This window comes from Choristoneura fumiferana, chromosome 16 (assembly GCF_025370935.1).
Source record: "Choristoneura fumiferana chromosome 16, NRCan_CFum_1, whole genome shotgun sequence".
Taxonomy (NCBI): domain Eukaryota; kingdom Metazoa; phylum Arthropoda; class Insecta; order Lepidoptera; family Tortricidae; genus Choristoneura; species Choristoneura fumiferana.
In genome coordinates, this window is record NC_133487.1 from 18919872 (window position 1) to 18932992 (window position 13121).

At 37.4% G+C, this 13121-nt stretch overlaps 1 long non-coding RNA gene and 1 pseudogene across 1 annotated transcript; one reads left to right on the plus strand and one right to left on the minus strand.

The window, feature by feature from the left end:
* Positions 1-682: 682 nt before the first annotated feature.
* Positions 683-3747, minus strand: LOC141436364 (uncharacterized). The gene is made up of 2 exons (XR_012452301.1): positions 3360-3747; positions 683-3193 (listed from the first exon to the last, which is right to left on the minus strand). It is a non-coding gene; the product is annotated as an uncharacterized lncRNA (long non-coding RNA).
* Positions 3748-6201: 2454 nt separating this feature from the next.
* LOC141436360 (tubulin-folding cofactor B-like) lies at positions 6202-12992 on the plus strand (annotated as a pseudogene).
* The last annotated feature ends 129 nt before the right edge of the window (positions 12993-13121 follow it).

Consider the following 13121-nt stretch of genomic DNA (forward strand, 5'->3'; position numbering starts at 1 on the left):
ATAAATATTATTATTATTATTATCTGAAATTAAAAAAAACCACCGTGACGGCTTGGTATAATAAAACCCTAAGGCCATAAATTAAAAAAATAAATCGTTGTCATAGGCAGCTCAGTATTGCCAACCTAGCTACTTTGACGCTAAAAGTTGATTTTTTGTTAAGTTTTGGCGCAAACTGCAAAATGGTCTAACAAAGTATCTGCGTGCGAATTTTGGGACACTTAGACAGCGGATAGTTACATTATTTTACCAAATAAAAAAAAGTCACCTTCCGGTCCGAAATTATTATCTGTTCCCTGTTACACCATGAAACAATTTAATTTTATTCACATTGCTATACCCTACTCTATACTACGAACGAAAGTTCAATATTCGAATTTCGTATCTTGCCGTTAATACGAGAGCGAGAGACGGTACGATACGAACTTCGAGTTTCGTAGTAGCCCTGCTGCTAGTGACTCCGAGCTGTGCTCCGAGTGACTCGGATTTATTGAATCGGATCGGATTTAGCTAAGCATTATTTAGCAACTGGAGACTGGCACTGGCAATACTGATCAATGCAGTAACAAACAACAAAAGGTGTGGTCGAAAGGGCGGGAAATCTCGAACTGAGCGCGCGTGTTTTTTCTAGCTCTTCATTTTTTATATTAATTAGTGGTCAGCGTAGTGTAAATACGGTGTATATTTTTAATTATTTATTGTAAATACCTTTATTTGTGTACATTTCTTCTTTTTTGGTAAGTTTTTTAATATATTTCGATGGAGGAGCCCGATGACCCTGGGGGCGGTGTCCCCCAGGTTCATCACACCGTAACTATTAGTTCAATTAATAAACCAGAACCAGATAACGGTATGGATACTGACCATACAGATAGTTCCGTAACATCGGATAAAAATAGAAAACGAGTTTGCCCGTCAAGGAAAATATGCCGCCATTGCAATAAAAAAGGCGCAGAAATAAAAATAAAAATCCGGACTATATTTTGACTGAAAATGATTGTAATTGCACTAATGATTCTGTAAACAAAGTTGATATTCAACCAATACCTACAACAACTATTAACAACTCTACCACAAATATGAACTCTCCATCTCCACCTCAGCCCACAGACACATTCAGAAAAGTTTATGTAAATACTGATTGCTCACCATTTGTAGTGCATGTACAAAGAATGCAAGATGCACCGAATGACGGTACCTCTATTCATCCCATTTCCTTTGGAAATTTCTTAAAGAAAAAGTCATTTAAGAACATCATTAATGGTAGTGTGAAAAGAATTGGGAGGAATAGAGTCACATTGTCATTTTCTCATCTTGACGATGCTAACAAATTTTTGAATGATAAAACCCTCACTGATAATAAATATAAAGCTTTTATCCCATCCTTCAGTGTAATGAGAATGGGAATAGTTAAGGGTGTTCCGGCTGAGTGGTCCCTAGAGGAGATCCTGTTGAACGTTTCTGTACCTTTAGGTACAGGAAAAGTAATTAAAGCAAGAAGACTGAATTACAAAACAATAGTAGATGGTTCAGCAGTTTGGAAACCATCCCAAACAGTGGTGTTAACATTTGATGGTCAAGTTTTGCCTAAAAGAATATTCATCTGTTATAATGCTCTACCCGTAGATCTGTACATATTTCCAACAATCCAATGTTACAATTGTTGCCGATATGGTCACACAAAAACACAATGCCGATCCAAACCATGCTGCTACAAGTGTGGCCAGGGTCACTCTGGGTCTACATGTGATGTTGAGGAGGACTGTGTTTCTTGCTTTTTATGTACTGGACACCATTTTGCAATAAGTAAACAATGTCCAGAATTTGAAAGACAAAAAAATATTAAATTATCTATGGCACAAAGTTGTTTGTCTTACGCTGAGGCATCAAAGCTGCATCATCCAGTCAGCAAACCTTATGCAGATGTTCTATTATCTCCTCCACCACATCAAATTAATCAGTCTCAAATTAAACAGCCCAATCATCAGACTAACACACCAACATCATCATATTCATACAAAAAAACAGTTTTTCTCAAGCCTCGAGATAAACCTAAATATCAAAAAGGTTATGATAAAAGTGCTCATAATGATCTCATTAAAGAATATGATATGCCTTCTACATCTGGCAATGGTACTGCCATTCAGAAAGAAAAACCCAACAACAACCAACCCTCCATTAGTGAGCTCATCCTTGAGCTTATCAAATTACTATCTTCTTCAAACATAATACCGAACAACGTTGCAGATATAATTAGTTTTATTTCAAATATTATAAATGTCAATAATGGCCAACAGCAGCCACATTCTGCAGTGGAACTGTCGCAGCATAAAGAATAAAAAATCAGATTTACTATATTTAATAAATAAACTAAATCCTTTTCTTATAGCATTAAGTGAAACATGGCTCAGAGCAGACTCATGTTTCAAAATTCCTGGCTATGCATGCCTCCGTGAAGATAGGTCAGACGGACATGGCGGTGTAGCTATTCTTGTAAAAAATTCATTTCATTTTACATATCATCCAATACCATCCCATAGCAGCAATTTCTCTATAATTGCTGCAATTGTAAATAATATCTGTATAGTTTCATTGTATATTCCTCATCCATCATTAGTTATACTTAGGGAAATAAAATCCATCTTAGTTTCACTTCCTTCTCCTCTTGTCATCCTAGGAGATTTTAATTGTCATCATCAAGCATGGGGATGTAGCGATTCAAGTGACTTTGGTGATGAAATTTTAGACATTGTTGATTCTCTTAATCTCTGCATACTGAACACTGGTGCACCCACACGCCAAACAGCTCCACATGAAAATACAAGTGCTATTGATTTATCAATAAGTAGTTCCTCAATCGCCAGTACATTGTCTTGGGATGTACTTCCATGTACCTATGGCAGTGACCATTTTCCAGTGATAGTTTCATTCCCTTTCAAAAATAAACCGTTCTTAAAAAGGACTTCTATGTTAAAGCATGTAATAATTAAAAATAAATGGGATGATTTTAAAAAACAATTGGACGATAAATTCAGTATCTTGCCAGATTTAAGACATCCTAGCCAAATTATAGAATCCTCCAATGCATTTGCCAAATTACTGACTGAAGCAGCAACTGAAGTTTTCCCAGTTAAAAAATCTTCTGGTGCTAGGATTCCCTGTCCACCATGGTGGGATTCTGAATGCAGTACAGCTGTAAAAAGGCGAAAAGAAATGGAGTTAAGATATAGGGCTAACATGAACGAGGAAAACTACAACGATTTAGTGACCATAATAAAAGAAACTAAAAAGCTTTTGAAGAAAAAGAAAGTAGATAGCTGGAGAAATTTTTGCGCTTCCCTATCTCCTAATACACACACCTCTGAAATCTGGAGGAAAATAAGGATGTTTAGAGGGGCTTTTGTTGATAACACTGCAACTAAAATAGAGCCTTCAGTAGTTGAAAAATTCTTAGATAAACTCGCTCCTCCATTTGTCACAACAATCCCATTGAAAATAGAGTCAGTTTCTTGCGACAGCGATAGCCAACATTTAAACAGTCTATTTTCACTATCTGAGCTGAAAAGTGTACTATCGTATGTAATTGACTCTGCACCGGGATGCGATGGCATTCCGTATTCATTTTTAGCAAATTCCAGCGACCAAATCCTAACCTATTACTTAAGCCTTCTTAACTTCATTTTCATTTCAGGCAATATTCCTCCAGAATGGAAAACACAGTTGGTGTTGCCATTACCTAAACCAAATAAACCCGGAATGATCATAATTCACTCCGGCCAATAGCTTTATCGACCGTTTTACTTAAAATATTGGAACATATGGTTAAAAACCGCCTAGAGTGGTTATTTGAAACAAAAAAAACTCTACCGGACAACCAATTCGGTTTCCGCAAAAATAAAAGCACATCAGATTGCGTTGGTTTACTGGTTTCGGATATATTATTAGCTTTTTCTCAGAATAAATCGGTAGTAGCATGTTTTCTGGACATAAATTCGGCATATGACAATGTAAATATAGAGATACTTATAAATAAATTGGTAAAATTGGGTGTTCCGACACGCCTCATTAATATAATTTCAGCAATGTTTCACGAAAGGATTATAAAATTAGTCTTAGATTCTGATACTTTATACAGAACTGTTTGGAAAGGTTTACCACAAGGTTCCGTTTTAAGCCCATTACTCTTTAATGTATATACTCATGATTTTCCGTCTATTCTAGTAAACCCTGTATTATCCATACAATACGCTGATGATTTGGTACTGTACTGTGCAGATAGCAGTGTCAGTGACGCTTGCGCAGTATTAAATACCAATCTTAAGCAACTGAAGTGCTACTTAGATACAAATGGTCTGGAGCTATCAATCACTAAAACAACAGCGGTCTTATTTTCAACCAGAACAAGGAAGTGTGATTTGAATCTAGTTTATGATGGTGCATTTATTCCACTTAACAACGAAGCTAAATATTTAGGTGTAGTTTTTGACAGTAGACTCTCGGCCAAAGCTCATTGCACATATGTAAAAATTAGATGTGAACGGTCCCTAAATATTTTAAGATGTCTGGCTGGAGTTTGGTGGGGTAGTCATCCATTTTACCTAAAACTAGTGTACAATGCTGTCATTAGAAGTGTATTGGATTACGGGTCTTTTTTGCTTCGTCCAGGTACAGATACCGCATTTGAAATTCTTAATAAAATCCAAAACAAGGCATTAAGAATAATACTGGGAGCCATGAAAACTAGCCCTGTTAATGCGATGCAGGTGGAATGTGTCGATCCACCGTTACATTTACGACAGCAATTCCTAGCAGATAGGTTTATTTTCCGTTCCATGCAATTCTCAAATCATCCCATTATACCTAAATTATCTTCTCTTCAAAAAGAAATAGAAACATCTTCACACTGGCGCAATAAGAGTCCTCCTTTTATCATCAACAGTTACTTAAAATTTCTACCTCTGTCAAGTTCTACCCATCGATACACAACTCTTCCTTTATATAGTGTTAAATTTGAAGTTTTATTACTTAAGCCAACGGTATTTCTTGATTTGGGTCTTATAAAGAATACTTCAAGTGCAAAGTCATTATTCAACCATTTCCTTGATGTCCGTTGGTCTGGATGGCATTATATATACACAGATGCATCCAAACCTACATTATCTAGCTGTGTGGGAGTTGGAGTGTATCACCACCAGTTCAATATTGTGCAAAAAATTAAACTTCCCCCAGAATCCTCAGTTTTTACTGGTGAAGCTTATGGGCTTTTCAAAGCTATTGAATATATTCATTTGATGAAATTAGGAAAATCCGTAATTTTTTCAGACTCAAGAAGTAGCTTACAAGCATTACTACATCCTCCATTTAAACTAAAAAAATATATATCCCATATTTTTTGATATTAGAGCTCTGTTACACGAGTGCAGTATCAAAGGTCTCGAGATTCAGTTTGTCTGGGTGCCAAGTCATTCTGGGATTTATGGAAATGAGAAAGCTGACAATCTGGCTCTCGAGGCCGTTCATTCCGGGGATCTTTTCCCCTATAAAAATTACACCCATGATCTCCTAGCCCTTCCTAAAAGGTATTTACGGAACTCCTGGGAGTTCTTTTGGTTTTGGAGTTCTCTAGAGACCGGAAATTATTATTATAATTTACAACAAAAAATTCCACTGAGACCATGGTTTTATAATTCAAAATTAGGCAGAAGAGAAACATCCATATTGACTCGGATGAGACTGGGCCATACGTGCGCCCCTTCTCATCTGTTTAGATTCAACATAATCAATAGTGAAGCATGTGAATGTGGAGCCACGGTGGCTGACCTAAATCACATCTTTCTATCCTGTCCATTATATGACAGAACTTCGTTTTTGGAATCATTAGTATCCCACAATATACCTCTACCTACAAGCATATTTTCCTTGCTCACCTTTCCCAATATATATAATATAATTGCATCCTTTATTTCTAAAAATGATATTAAAGTATAGTATTTACAAATTTATGTAATTTATTTTGCCTTTGTGTTCTACCTACCCTGACTTTCTATATTCCAAATTCCGTCTACCAAACTACCCCTTTCCCGTGTCCAATTTCCCTAACTTGAAAATGGCTAAGGGCAACACTAAAGCCCAAGTCCAGTAACAAAAAAAAAAAAAAAAAAAAAAAAAAAAGGTGTGTCAAATATTTGTGAAAACAAAGCCTGAAAAGTTTAAATAATGGAGAATATTCAAGTTATTACCAGGATTTCCTTAATATGCACATAACAAAGTCCGATGCTGAAACAGCGGCACCAATCGAGAGGCGTTTCAAGAAAGGAATCACAGTTGCCGAATTTAAGGTTATGATATGATTCACTCAGATTTAGTTCAGTAGTTGAATGGGACGTTTGTTTCTATTCATGATGATAAAATTTATACACAAAGGCAACGTCGTTCGACAGTGCACTTGTCTTCAAAGTAGAGACCCTGAGTACGACGTTCTTTCAACCTACCAAATCCAATGAAGAGGTTTCCAACTGGACTTTTTTGTTGTATGACGCATAATTTTTTAACACTAGTGACTGGGTGAGCTCTTCTAGTCGCCCATGAAAAACAAAGATCTAAATTAAAGAAGGAAATAAAGATACTGGATACCTACCTACCCAAAACCAAAACCGTCATACAATAATAATAAATTTACCTACCAAAAGTTTGTTTAAAAACGTGCTAAGTATCCATGAAGGTAGGGAAAAGTTGTGAAATCCTGACATTAAATGCCAAGTCTCGATTGAGATGATTACCTTATAAAAAGTACTTAGTGAAATTTCATAAACAGCCCAGGCTAGCTGATAAATATGGTAAAACTAATAACAATCAATTCCATCCACATCAGGATTCCTTATGACTTGTGCCATTGAAAATACTGTAGTTGTTATTACTTTCTTACTTTATGATTTGAATTTGGTTTTTGATCCACATACCTTGATTTTAGAGTAGCTCAATATCTCAGCACAGTTGCATGCGCCATGATCACGAGACCACTGGAAAATTGCGGGTATTTAAATCATAAAATTAGTAATGGTTGCGATAGTCTAAAACATTGTACATATTTCCTTACGCTACCGCTTAAGCTTAATTGATTTAGACGAAATTTAGGAGTCCCGGGGAAGGACATAGGATAGTTTTCATCCCGGAATATTTTAAAGTTCCCGTAGGATAGTGATAAACGAGTACTACGCGGATGGAGTTGTGGGCAATAGTTAGTTACACGTAATATCTATGTTGTAGAAATGATGATCCTAAAACTAAATTTCTTTCTTCAGAGTAAACTTGAGCTAGTAACCGGTGGAAATGCTGCTACGATGAAACTGAAGTTGTATGACACCAAAAACAAATACATCTGCGACATAGACAATGATGATGCTCTCCTCGGCTCCTATCCTATTGATGACTTAATGCGGATACATGTCATAGACAAGTTTACACTTCTTAGTGATGTAGGTTCTTCAGACAGTGCGGAACGGTGAGTTGAATCTATGATGAATCAAGTTTGCACCATGTTTTTCTTGACTTCCGATGCGTTTGCAGGTTTCAATATGAAAAAAAACAAGTTGTTGGGTATGCAACCATATAAAAAATGACATTATTTAAGAATAAGAATAATTTATTTGCTATTCGCAGAACATACACATTCACATAGAGACAGATTAAGAAAAAATAAAAGTAAAAGCAAGTTTTTGCTAAATCACAAAGCGGTCCCAGCTCAACATCGGCAAAGCTAACACTGGTCTGACTTGACTTATTTCTTTGCTTGGCTTATTTCTAGATTCCGTTTGTCTGAAGAAGAGTATGAAAAGAAGGGTGACACGGTGAGATCATTCCTGCAGCGAAACCGTCTCGGAAAGTACAATGAGGAGGAAATGATGAAGATTAAGGAGCAGCAGCAGAAAGAGTTGGAGGAAGAAGCTCGGTATGCACTTAACATTCTGCCAACCTACTTATACAAATATTAAAAAAAAAGTGTGTGTGACTTGAAAACGCGAATTAAATGGCGTTAATGAACTAAAATAATTTCCTTGCTCACCCGCGACCTTATGATAGCTAAGCTTATGCAAAATATGCGTGTTCATGCAGTTCCTCCACCTCCACACTGTAAGAACACACACAAATCACACAAACCCATCTATCACCACCACCACACTACACTGACGCGTTTCGAACTCAAACAGAGCTCATCTTCAGAGTGACACAACCGTACACCATGCTACCAGTTGTTAGACTAACGAACCACAACCACCGTTTTAACTTGTCACTGTAACTCCCAAGTACCCACATACGTTTTATGAAACAAAACAAAACTACCCACAAATTATTAATAATTTTTTTTAACCGTCCTTCAAAACTACCTTGATTTTTTATTTATTTACTGTCAAGGCATGTTTTATTAACTACCATTGCTGAAATTAGATCCAAGCCGTAGCAAGGGAGATGAAACTAAATTTACCTGCTCATTAATAATAGACCCCATACTGTTGTATCTAATTATCTCCAGGCATTCTAAAACATCGAGACGAACCCCTTGCCACAATAATGTAACACTTCATACAATCGGAGTCCGATAAAGAATGATTGACTTGAAAATTTGGTATACAAATGTAGTTTGGCTGACAAGACAATGCAAGTTAAGTTAACAAAAACTACAGTCAGCAAAAAAAGCTTGTATTAAAAATATTTTTTTACCAAAAACTTATTGTAGTTGTGCAGTTAATTTTCCTCTAGATTTGCGATTGAGGAAGCAAAGTCAAGCTTCTACTCTGAATGACCGCAGGTTAGCAGCGAGCGTGTTAGTGGGCGCACGTTGTGAAGTCCGCGTCCCTCACGCGCCCGCGCGGCGAGCCACTGTGCGGTACAACGGGCCGCTAGAGGGCGCGAAGGGACTGTGGATCGGCGTGCAGTATGACGAGCCTAGAGGGAAGAATGACGGCGAGTGAGTATTATCCACTATAACTATCCAACAAGTAGGGGAGGCCCATGTCCAAGAGTGAATGGCCTACGGCTGAGATGATCTACCCAAAACATCTATCTCCAAGTGCCAGCTAAGCATCAGCAGATTGTCCTGAACTTCTGACAAAAGGGTGTGATGTTCCATTGCTTTAGGGAAGCTAGGATGAAAATGCCTAAATTTTTTTTATTTTTTTATGTAGCCTGTATTATGTCCACTGCTGGGCAAAGGCCTACCCTTTTCTCCGCCACTCTTCCCTGTCCTGGGCATGCACCTGCCAATCGAGCTGAAAAGCGCTCAGGTCGTCCCGCCATCTCCTCTTGGGTCTGCCTCTGCTCCTATGCCCATCCCTCGGATCCCATTCGGTTACGATTCGTGCCCATCGGTCCGGGTGCATGCGGCAGACATGTCCGGCCCAGTCCCACTTCAGCTTGGCGGTCTTGACACCCACATCTGTGATACGAGTTTTAGAGCGCAGTATCGTGTTTCTGATTCGATCAGTTCTTCGAACACCCAGAATACTGCGCTCCATTGCTCGTTGGCAAACCTTGAGCCTGGACTTTTGAGCTTCAGTCAATGACCAAGTCTGTGCGCCGTAGGTTAAAATGGGAAGAATACACATGTCGACGAGTTTGCGCTTAAGTGACAGAGGAAGGTTGCCCTTCATTAGCGTCTTCATGGACCAGAAGCTCTTCCAGGCATTATCGATACGCCTATCGATTTCTCTTGACTGCCTGTTCTTGAAGGATGCTATCTGACCCAAGTAAATATACTCGTCGACGTACTGAATATCTTGCCCATCTACCGTAACTCTACGTTTCACGTTGTTGGTCATTACCTGTGTCTTCGCTCTGTTCATTGTGAGTCCAACCTCAAGGCTCGCCGTGCTCAGATCTTTTAGCATTTGCTGTGGCTGTTGTGTTGTTTGGGAAAATAAAACAATGTCGTCGGCGAAGCGCAGGTTTGATAATCTTTTACCTCCGACATCGAAGCCCATTGTATTTTCCCAAGAGACCGCTAAATGCCTTAATAACCTTTTTATTTGATTAAGTATTATTTGTGATTATTGGGCATTGTTTTAAAATTTATAGCGCATTGGTATCAACTGTAATGATGTAAATTTTCAATGATTAATAAAATAAATAATTAATTAATCTATAAACGCGCTGTGAAGTCTGTGTGTCCTAACATGTTAAGTACTGCGCGATACAACATGCCTGCCGCTAGAGTTGATTACTCAAAAAATGCATTGCAGTGATTTATTAAAAATATTTTTTAACATTGATTTGTTGCTGAGTTTCACCTACTTAAAAATATCATACCTGATATAAATACAAATAAATGCTTGACTTCTCATTTTAACAATTTTGTAATTTTAATAAATTGATTGATGGTCTTTGTAGGCCACTTTCAACTGAAGCAACCGGAAGTCTATGGCCTATGTCCAACAGTGGACCTCGTACGGCTGATAACGATGATAAATTGATACAAAAACTTATTTGTTTACAGGGTGAACGGTAAACGCTACTTCACCTGCCCGCCCAAATACGGCGGCTTCGTCAAACCTGTGTACGTCACGGTGGGCGACTTCCCCGAAGAGCAGTTCGACCTCGACGACGAAATATGATCTCGCTGCCATGACGCACACCGCCCCATGCTTCTACGTTTCGTTAAGCTCCACTATGCAAATCAAGATTTTTTAAGTATATATTTCGGAGTGGTTTTGTGCAACGGAATGTGTAAAAAAATCGAGAAAATTTGACGGAACTCGTGTTTACATACAGTCAAGTGTAAAAATATAAACTTATTCAAAGTTTCAAAAATAAGTACCTACCACAGACTTATTCCGACACAATAAGGCCGTAGTAACATATTTTGGAGTGGTTCGAATAGATACTTATTTTTACACTTGAACAGTCAACAGACCTTGTTTACTACGTCACTAAATACGTCGTTAAATATTACGTCATCTTGATTATACATTATTGTAAATGGAAGTAGTATCTGGTGTGACACGAAAATTAACTAATTGTATGGCTAATTAACAGAAAACTCATGCTAATTTAAAATATCAGTGTTAAGGTACCCGCTTTTCAACTTTACCAATATAAAATTATTGTACACAAATATTAGCTCTATCCATTGGATGACAATTTTGGCAATGTAAAAGGCATTTTTGTCGGACAAATATGTCGGCTGTTGTATGGAAAAAAGTCTAGATTACGATGCATGATAGTTTATGGCAGGGATGTATCGGATGTGGTTTTATCGGAACCGAAAGCGGAACCAGATGTTTTCAATTTAGTTTATTGGAACCAGAAACGGAATCGGAACCGGAAACGGAATCAGAACCAGAATCGGAGCCTGAGTGATAGGTGGACTGGTATAAACTTGTTGGTTTTTGATGTACGCCGCTCATGTCCCGCCGCCGCACTAAGCATTGACATTCGATATAACTTCTGTTTCAAAAGTAACGGAACCGGAACCGAAACGGATGTGTAATACCTAACGGAAGTTCCGACTTAACGGATACGGAACCGGAGCTCCGTAACATCCCTGGTTTATGGTCGCAGTCATTATAATGTACCCATTAGTATGTATGTAGCTGTAGTGTACGACAGAAAGTAAATTTGAAAATTGTGCCACAATGGGCCAGTGCGTTGTAATACCCAAAAACTGTGGGGCGAAAGACAAGCGTTGGAGGTATATAGAGTTCGTAAAGAGAAGGAAAATGGGATTAAAAAAACTTGCCATATCCAAGAGTTTTATGAATTATGATGAAACTGTGACAGCTGTCTAGAAAGTTGTCTAAAAAACGTTTACTTTATTTAGCACAGAAAAAATTAAGCTGCTTTTCACTAAAAATATTTATTTCCCAAATGCTTCATATGGACGTTTTTTTTCTGACACTGTTAAACTATTCGGGATATGTTTCAGGACTATCATTTAGAAGCATATAGGTTAGTTTAGTTCAGGGATGGGGAACTGCGGCCCGCGACCATCAAACAAAAATCAAGAGAAGATTTCGTATTGTTACAAAATTTCATTCTCATTGGCAATGGCCAAATTAATGTTTGAGAAAATACATGTCAATATTTTTATTTCACTAAAAAATGCAACAACTTGGCCCGCCATATATTTCGTTAGTATATATTTGCACGCGAAGAAAAAAGTTTCCCCATCTCTGGTTTAGTTTAATAGCAATCCTGGAGTACCTGCAGTTACAAAAAACAATCGTTCGTCCAAATGAAATCATTTGGGAAAATATTTTTGACAAAGAACTGGAGAACTCTTTGAAACAAATTTAATAGTCAACAGAGTTGGCAAATAAGTGATGTCGTATTTCTTTTTTATTGTACTAATAATTCTTTCACAACAATTTTACAATTAGCTCTATAAATACTGATTTCTTGGGCCACGGAGTGACAACTAAGTTAATCCTATTGGTCCGAGACTTTATTGTCTAAAGCCGAGTTTAGACGTGCAAGTTGCATTACATTGCGGCGCTCGATTGACCACTACAAACTCGTTGGCTTTACGGCCTCGCAATGTAATGCAACTTGCTCGATTTTTCTTGCAAGTCTAAACTCAGCTTTAGATACTTGAAATCACAATCGTTTTCATCACTTTCGGTCACACGGTAGACGAGGGTAGAAGGAGCGTGAATGCGATTGCGAACGTCAGAGCGGCAGACAATACGGTCACTGGTTGGAGCAGTTTTTTATATATTTTTTGTATGATTAAATAATTATGAGTTAGCATTGCATTTTATAAATAACATTAGAACACTATAGGTACGCTATAATGAGTGTTTTATTGCACTTTGAAATTTTAAATTATGGTTAAGTTTTTGCTATTCTATTAATCATGTCTGAAACGCCACATTATGTGCATTGTCATTCCAAAAAGTGGTGTTATATTTATTTAAATGGATACTCAACAATTTGATTATAAAAATGCTTTGTAATGTTTAATTTATGAAGATTTATTTTTTAATAATAAATACACTAAAACGAAACTATGTTTTATTTAACGTTAGTTTTCATCGATCATTACATCACTATTGTTTTACACCACGGCAGTTTGACTTTATTCCCCGAAACAACTAGATCCAAATTGCTTTGACAAATTATGCAAAAAA